Here is a 7,751-nt window from a genome sequence, read left to right on the forward strand (position 1 = left end):
AACCTCAACAATGACCTCTACTGCCGAATGACCACCAGAGTTCAGACCCGTCAGTCCGCAGTCAAGTGCTTCTCCACCAGATTATGAAATATACCCCATTATCATGGCAGCCATCCTTTGGGGGCACGAACGGTCCAGAAATTCAATACCCATCTACTCGTACAATGCAGTGGTAGTTAAAATTATAAACAAGAGAATATGCAGAGATGTGATGTGCAGGCTCACTTAATATCCGCCCGACTGCAATTCCTCCTCCAATCAGCTCATATACCAGATACCTCATTCTCATAGACAACTCATCATCTCGTTTCTCTGTTCAGAAATGCAGAGCCTTAGCCCAGAATCAGCATTCATTCTACTCCAGCTCATTGCTGACCAAAAATCTTCAAATGCATCTCAAAAGCCATGCCTTATTATCTTGCCCTGAGCGTGCTTCAACGTACCTCACCGGCTGGAACCGATCTAAGCTCACCATTCCTTCTATCAGTTTTTTTTCCATCAACCAGCATGCTGCCCTTGCAACTTAATTTCTTACGTTCATTACCTCTTAAAATATCCGAATGTGCTCTTTCCAAGCCTACTCATCAGCTTCTTCTATAAACTAACCACTGGCAACAATTGCCCTGCTATCTTTCATCTCACACATCCGTGCTCGTTAAAGGCTTACTAAACAAGAACCTATTCCAAACGCCTTCCACTAAACACTAACCTACTTAGCCTCTGCATTATCTCATACGATCATGCTTTCCAAATTCCGAGACTGATCAAACTTCAGACTTCACGTTCTCGCTAGCATTCTTCTGCTTCCTACGATGCACAGAAATCACTCTGACTCCCCTGCATTCAATCCTTCTACCCACTCCTGTATTTGGAGATTACTATCCACTCCTCGTATACTCTCATCTTCACCCTTCGAAGAAGCAAACCAACCAACTAGGAACATTATTTCCTATCCACATCTTCTGTCCATACTCCTTCTGAGTTCTCTCGAATCTGTTTCCAAATATGTCCACTCTCGACATGCAGGCCAAGCATTTCCTAAAGAGGCACTCTTCCTTACAGAAACCGAAAACCAGCCACAAGATTCAGCAACATCAGCAATCAGATGTGGGATCTCCGATAAGACTATCAGAACCCTTGGCCACTGGTCATCTCGAGCATACCACGCCTTCATCCACAACAATATCAAGTTCTCTGTCAAGACAAAGCATACCTCAGCACTTCCCAACTTAGGGGGTCCTAATCGTCTGGCCTAAATATACAAATGAGATGATGATAATAATAATAATAATAATAATAATAATTCATTACATTTATATAGCGCTTTTCTGCTTTTTCTAAGCACTCAAAGCGCTCTACATTGTGAGGGGTGGTGTCTCCTCGTCCACCACCAGTGTGCAGCATCCACCTGGATGATGCGATGGCAACCATAGTGCGCCAGAACGCCCACCACACACCAGCTTACTGGTGGAGAGGAGACAGAGTGATGAAGCCAATCAGTGTAAGGGGATGATTAGGAGGCCATGATGGTCAGAGACCAATGGGGAAATTTGGCCAGAATGATACACCCATTCTGAGTCTCTCCGGGCCATCAATTCCAGACGCCCAGATCAACCTGACCAAAATACTATCACAATTACCTTTTCATCCTCTTCCAACTCATCCCTAACTTTCTGAACAATAAACTATTAATTTACATATTTGGTTCATACATATTTACATATTCAAGTATATATATTGTATATATATTATATAACATAATTTTTTATTTTTCCAATGATGCATTGTATTGAGGAGTGAGTTATGTCATTGTCTGGGAAACACATTCCAGGGTATACTCACTCAGTACCAGTGAACACAAACTCAAGCCAGATTGCAACTTTTTTTTTTTTTTTTTTGGTAAACTTTCTGTCAGTGGTCTTGTTTTGACTAATTAATGTTTTGTACAATTTTAAACAGATTGAAAAAAAGCGACAAATCACAAACCACAATTGAAGAAAATGTTCATTTCAAATCACATGCAGTGGCTGAATTCATAAAAGACAGAAAATCCCAAGACTGGCAGCGTTTTACAAAGTCTGATGGGGTGAAAGTGAGTTTTGATTCAAAGAAAGCCTGGATCAAACTGTCTGGAGAGTGTACATTTGTCCAACCAGCTGCGACTTTCTTAACAAGTTTGGCAGATGGTCTCTACACAGACACATTGATCATTAAAAAGGCAGGAGCAAAGAAGTACTTCAAGGAGCAGGGTAAAATGATGCTCTCAATGTTTGCGAGGGAAAATGGATTTGTGGCAGTGCTCCAGGAGGATGACATGCTGGAAGAGGAGAAGGATGATATTTTTCAAGGTACACATGCTGACTACACAAAAAAACTATTAAACACATTAAAACTATAAATCCAGATGTTTTGACAGTATTGTGCAAGAACAAAACAGACTTATCTTTGTTGCTTTATATTTAGAGTCAAAGAGTAGAGTCTCCAGTTCCTGTTTTAAGGTGTACACTATGCAAATAGTTCATCTTACTCTGAAAGTTTCATCAGGGGACATAACCAAAGAAAAAACTGATGCAATTGTCAACTCCTCAAATAAGACATTTTCTTTAAAATCAGGTTAAACCAACTTCATAAATTCATTTAAACTAATTTAAGTTCAATTAAGAATTTACTTTGAATTCAAATAAATTATAATCATGCTTTTACTGAGACACTAATGCAGCTGCCAATGTCTCTTCTAGGGGTATCCAAGGCGATTTTAGATGGTGCTGGATTACAAGTAGAACAGGAATTATTAAAAATGGGTGTGTTAACCATTTGTCTAATTTATACATTTTTAATGATTTGATATAAAGTTTAAGAGAGGTCTATTAAACCTTTGATCATTAGTATGTGTATTTTTCCACAGCTAGAGAAGCAAATGATCTGGAAACAGAGATTGTGACCTCATCTGGCAATCTCCCATGTAAAAATATCATACACATTGTTGGATGTAGTAGTCCAGCTGATATTCAGCAAAACGTTTTGTCTGTTCTGATGCTATGTGAGAATCTGAAATTTTCCTCTGTTACCTTCCCGGCTCTTGGCACAGGTGATGCTTGTTTATGATAAAACCAGCAGCGTGCATGTGCATAGTTACCTAGCTAAATTGTTGTGCTTGTTAACATCTTACTGTAATTAATATTTCATATAATTTAAATCTGTGTTTCAGTGTGAGAAATTTAAATCACTACATTTTTAATATGATTTAATTTTTAATTGATCCTTTAGGTCAAGGTGGAGCTAATCCAGCTGATGTTGCAGATGCAATGATCAGTGCAGTTGTTGAATTTGCAGGCAAAAAAACAGATCATGTCAAAAATGTGGAGTTCCTTATATTCCAGTCAAGTATGTTGGCTGACTTTCACCAAAGCATGCTAAAAAGTACCAAGCCAAAGAATAGCTTGACTAGCAGGATTAAAGGTCAGTAAATAAAGAGTTAAAAATTTTTATACTTGTATCTGACTATATTATACTTTTAACATTATTTATGTATTTACTTTATTTGAACAAAAGGTGAAAACATTTTGTTTAAAGAAATTGAGCCAGCTGTGTTTCAGCTATGTAGTGAGACAACAGAGTGTTTGAGTAAGGCCAGTGCCATCATCAACGGCTTGATTAACAAGGAGCGATTGAATAACACAATCTGTGATCCAGCCATTGCTCATTTCACCAAAAAGGAGTTAAAAATGCTAAAGAAAATAGAAAAGGAGCTCAAAGTAAATGTCATAATTGACAAAAAAGACCAAGACTCCATCACACTGAAGGGCCTGACAGGATTCGTTTACACTGCAGAGAGTCGTATTCGGGACATTATCTGCGAAGTGGAAAGAACTGAAAACCGAAAAAGGGTGGCAATATTAACCAGTAGTACAGTTGAGTGGCAATATCAAAGGGGTCGTAAATTTAAAGCATTGGATCCTTTCACCAATTGCGACTTGGAAGAAGCCTTCAAATACCAAAAGCCTTCCGTGCAAATCAAGATTAACAGTGACGTGTATAATGTAGACATAGTGTACAAAGTGGCCACAAGAGGAAGAAAGCAAATTGAACTAAAGAGAGTACAACTGAAAGGTGAGAAGCACAAATGCATATGAAACATCGGAGTCATGAATAGATTTGAAGGTCACAAAAAATGTATTTATTTATTTACTTATTTATTTTGCTTTTTCAGCTTCTTTGCCTTTAAACTGGGAGGACATGAAAGGACAGTCAATTGTTCTTATAGAACTCAAAGCAGGCTCACAGGAATTTACAGAAGTGGAAAAAGAGTTCAGAAAAACTGGACTGTCCAGCAACATCATTAAAGTAAGTCTATTACATTTATATTTGACCCAAACTTATAAAACTAATCTGTGTAAAGTAGTTTTGAAAGTTTCTAATTTTGTACCATGATGTAATGATTGCTTAGGCAGAATGTTTATTCTTGTCTTCTGCACAGATTGAACGAATCCAGAACTGCGCACTTTGGAGAAACTACATGATAAAAAAGGAGGAACTGGAAGACAAAAACAAGCACACAAACAATGAAAAGCGTCTTTTCCATGGAACTGGCCCTCATACGACCGATCAGATAAACAATCAGGGCTTCAATCGCAGCTTTGCTGGCATGAATGGTATATAGCTAACATGTACCATAATCTTTTCTGAATAAAAAGTGTTGTGCTTGTATTTAGGATCATCAGATTTTTTTTCTGTTTTTAGGAGCCATGTATGGGAATGGTACATATTTTGCTGTGGACCCGAGTTACTCAGCAAAAGGCTACTGTAAACCTGATGACAAAGGACATAAACGCATGTACCTCGCCAGGGTGCTTGTTGGTGACTTCACTCAAGGAAAAAAAGGCCTTCGTACTCCTCCAAAAAGGAATTCAAAAGGTGTTGATCTTTATGACAGTGTGACAGATAAAACTAACAACCCATCCATGTTTGTGATCTTCAATGATGTACAAGCTTACCCAGAATACTTAATCACATTCCAGAAAAAATGAAATTTTACATTTTAGTTCAATCAGGTTTGAGATTAATCCCTGTGCATTATTGTCGTGCAGTTGCAATCTATTTTTATTTCAACTTTCAGTGATGGGCAGCAGGGCAACACTATTTTTGAAAACATTCACAGCTTTTCACTAGTGATTAAGTACCCAGGCAACATTGTGAAACACTACAATGTTATACAGTACAATACTGGTTCTCGAAACTATTTTTAAATGTATGAAAATTAATGTAAAAACTTCTAATGTGCTAAAAATATTTATAATAAAATGTAAAACGTATATAAATCTCTCTCTTACTGTCTGACTGCATGTATTGTGTGTGTGTGTGTGTGTGTGTTGCTCTTAAGAGTTTTGTTAATAGATTTTAAGCTAAAACCCCTAACTAGGAAGACTCCTAGTAGTAAGAGAAAACACAAATTTGTGTTAAAGGTGTTTTGGTTTGACAGTAGGCAATGAGGTAATGTGACTTTAATGCATTGTCAGTTAAATTCTTAATATGGTTTAATATGGATTTTTTTTTTTTTTTTAATAGTGCTGCACTAAATTAAATATTTTTTTTTATCTGATTTTAAAAATTGCTATTTTAAACAGTCCAGACATGGCTTCTCCACTTTACCTTCATTCTTTTTTCATCAAATGTAACATGTAATAACCCTAAAGTGATTTACAAATTCTTAAAGTTTTCTTGTCAAATGAAAAATGTACATTACCAAAGACCCTTTAAATGAGCAGCAACCATGTTATCATACTCTATAGACAGCATTATGATGACAGGGACGTTCTCAAACTGAAAACTGATGGTTTTACATTCTTGCTTGCATACTTTAAGTATCACATAGAACAGCATAGCTGTAGATTCAATAGGTTAATGAAAAGTCATGTCCTGAACATTATCAGAACAGTATTACGCATTCTTGACCCATGATATTTTGGAATTTTAAGTTACATTTCTATATTGTTGACTCTGATATTGTTATTCATTGTCACTGTCTCCAGGCCATTCTTATCGCTGTTTTTTTAGCATAATTTATGTATTCACTGCAGTGTGAAATGAGTTCAGGTGAGTCCAGATGGGTTTTTATTACTGGTGCAAAAAGATTTTAATCTGTTCATTTAAAAGGGTTGAACAAATGGCAGTTCCCCCTGATTGCTACGTCTACAGCAGAGCAGCTGTCCGCATGCCTGACGGAAATCACGATTTAAGGCTGGGTAAAGAATAGGATTCAGAGCAGAGTTGAGGTATCCCAACCAAAGAAGAATAGAATGGGTCAGTTTGTTTGGATGGGTCTCTGCCCACATACCCATGCATGTGAAGTAGGTGATATAGGGGAACCAGCAAATGACAAAGGCACCAAGCACTGCAGCCAGGGTCACCGTGGCTTTGTGTTCCCGTGCTGTGGCAACTGCGTTTGCAGTCTGTGCAAATGAAGGAGTGGTTGCACGTATACGCCGCACCTAAAAGTGAGACATGAAGAGAGAGCGATAAAGGAAACATTGCATGTTTCTTTTTCTGAGGGAAAAAATGTAGTGGGTGTACAGATTAGATAACAAACCTCATTCTAAATTTAAGTAATTCATTTATTTATTGATTTACCTACCTCATCATTGTCATGTTATTGACATATTGGAGAAACATACCTGTTCACGTGCAACACAGAATATACGATGGTACATTCCACACATGACCAGCAGAGGGAGGTAGAAGATTAGAAAGGCTTTCAGCAGCACATAATTATTATTCCATTCATAGCGGCAGGTCCTGCCTTCCTCTCCTTCATCCCACATGTCCCAGTCCAGGTTCTGTACTCTGAAGTCAGGTGTGTTCCAGCCTAGGTTAATAGACACAAAGGACACAGCCAGAGAGCACGTCCAGATCGCAGTCAGTGTGATCCCTACCCTACGAGGTGTGACCCTTCTGGGATAGCAGAGAGGGTTGGAAATGGCAAGGTAACGATCAACACTAATGGCCAGTAGGGTGAGGATTGAAGCACTGCAGAGCATCACATCCAGAGAGATGTAGATATTGCAAAAAAAAACCCCCGAGGGGCCATCTCCCATTGCGTAATTCCAGCATGGCAGAGAGCGGAAGTACCAGCAAACCCAGCAGCAAGTCTGTCACAGCCAGTGAGAGTATAAAACAGCTACTAATCTGATGCAGACGCCGACTGGTGGCCACAGCCAGACAAACCAGCACGTTTCCACAAATGGTCAGTGCGATAAAGGCCACCAGTACCACCCAGCGCAGGGTAGTAAACAACATTGTTAGCTTCTGAAACAGGAAACTTTGGAACTTTTTGTTCTCGTAGTCAGAGTAATTTCCAGAGCAGTTCAGTCAGGACTACAACTGTCATCTGTTTTCTCAAATATTACATTGGGTGCTATAAAACTGCCATAATATTGGCATATATGGCCACCAGCTCAGGTTCATTCCTACAAGAAAAAAAAAAACAAAACAAAAAAACCTTGGTTACTGAACAAAACAAAACAATCTGATAAGTAGTCATTTGGGTAATTGATTTAGAGCCTTTAGTAAATGTGAAATGTATAATATTTAAAATGTTACAATACCTTCTACTGACTTAGTTTGAAATGCAAATACAATTGGATATAAATTGGAAAGTGTCACTCATTTTCTTGAGATTTGCCTCAGATTACTCACTCTTACTGCATAGCAACATTGGCTCAACCAATGACACAAGTTTGGTGCGGGGCTATTTT

The 7,751-nt window shown here is 38.2% G+C and overlaps 1 pseudogene across 1 annotated transcript; it reads right to left on the reverse strand.

Moving 5' to 3' along the window:
* Positions 1 to 6,146: 6,146 nt before the first annotated feature.
* On the reverse strand, positions 6,147 to 7,293 carry LOC306864439 (histamine H2 receptor-like; annotated as a pseudogene). The gene is made up of 2 exons: positions 6,672 to 7,293; positions 6,147 to 6,488 (listed from the first exon to the last, which is right to left on the reverse strand). The product of its transcript is annotated as a histamine H2 receptor-like (transcript).
* Between the last annotated feature and the right edge of the window lie 458 nt (positions 7,294 to 7,751).

The sequence above is a fragment of the Barbus barbus genome, assembly GCF_936440315.1.
Source record: "Barbus barbus genome assembly, chromosome: 45".
Lineage (NCBI taxonomy): Eukaryota > Metazoa > Chordata > Actinopteri > Cypriniformes > Cyprinidae > Barbus > Barbus barbus.